Below are 1,794 nucleotides of genomic sequence, written 5' to 3' on the forward strand. Positions count from 1 at the left end.
TAATTACTTATTCAGTGTCATACCAATCAAACTACCAAAGAATTACTTTATAGAGCAAGAAAAGTTAATAAAATTCATCCGGAAGAACAAAAGATCAAGAATATCAAGAAAAACAATGAAAAAATGAGAATAATGGTAGCCTTGCAGTACCAGATTTCAAACTATGTTTGAAATAATCATGAAAACAATCTGGTACTGGCCAAGAAATAGAGTGGCAGATCAGTGAAATAGATTAGGTGCACAATGCACAGTAGTAAATGACCATAGTAGTCTAGTATTTGATAAACCCAAAGATCCAAGCTTTTGTGTGTGGGGGGGGGGGGGGGGGGGGGGGGGAGGAACTCAACATTTGACAAGAATTTCTGGAGAAACTGGAAATCAATTTGGCAGAAACAAGGAGTACACCATCTAACTCTATATACCAAGATAAGGTCAAAATGAGTACATAATTTAGACATTAAGGTAATACCAAAAGTAAATTACAGAAGCCTAAGAAAATGTACTTATCAGATCTATAGATAAGAACAGAGTTTATGACCAAATGAGAAATAGAGATGGTCATAGGAAGTAAAATTGGTAATTTCGATTACACAAAAATAAAAGACTTTCAGAAAAATAACTTATACAGTCAAAATTACAAAGAAAACAGAAAACTTGGTGGGAACTAGGCGAGGCGGGGGGGGAGCGGTCCAGGGAATGGAGATTCACAACAAGTTTTTCAGATAAAGGCCTCATTTCCCAAACATACAGGAAATTGAGCCAAATTTACAAAAAAATCAGAAAGGACATGAACAGGCAGCTTACAAAGAGAAGAAATCACAGCTATCAATCATCACATAAAAATGATCTAAATCACTACTAATTAGAGAAATGCAATTAAAACAACTCGGGTATCACCTCACACTTATCAGATTGGCTAACATGACAGAGAAAGAAAATGACAAATACTCGAAAATACTGGAAAAATTGGGAAACTAATGTACTTTGGGGTGATTTGTAGAGTAATCCAACCATTCTGGGGAATATTTTGGAACTATACCCAAAGGGCTATAAAACTGTGCTTAACCTTTGACCCAGCAATACCATTATTGGGTTTATATCCCAAAGAGGGCAAAGAAAAATGAAAAGGATCTATTTGTGCAAAAATATTTATAGCAGCTTTTTTATGGTGGCAAAGAATTGGAAACTGAGGAGATGCCCATCAATTGGGTAATGGTTGAACAAGTTGTGGTGGCATATGATTGAGATGGAATACTCTTGTGGTATAAGAAATGATAAGCAAGATGGTTTCAGGAAAACCTACAAAGATATATGTGAATTCATAGAAAGTGAAGTGAGCAGAACTAAGAGAATATTCTACATAGTAACAACAATATTATAAGGATGATCAATTGTGGAAGATTTAGCTACTCTGATCAGGCAATGATTCAAGACAATTCCAAAGAACCCATGATTTAAAAAAATGTGTTCCACCTCCAGAGAGAAAACTGATAAACTCTGAATGTAGATTTAAATATACTTGTTTTCATATTCTTAATTTTTGGGGGTGTTTTTTTGTCTGTGTTTTCTTTTGCATCATGACTCATATGGAAATATATTTTGCATGACTTCACTTGTATTAATGATATAAAAACTATTTGCTTTTCCAAAGAGTGAGGAGAGGTGGGAGGAAGGGAAAGAACTTGGAACTCAAAAATTTTTTTTAACTGAGGCAGGACTAGAATCAAGGTCCTTCTGATTGCAATGCTAATAATAATAATAATAATAATAATAATAATAATAATAATAATAATA

This window comes from Petaurus breviceps, unplaced genomic scaffold (genome assembly GCF_028583685.1).
Source record: "Petaurus breviceps papuanus isolate PSGF00001 unplaced genomic scaffold, PetGlider_PUasm1.0 90740, whole genome shotgun sequence".
In the NCBI taxonomy this organism is placed as follows: Eukaryota; Metazoa; Chordata; class Mammalia; order Diprotodontia; family Petauridae; genus Petaurus; species Petaurus breviceps.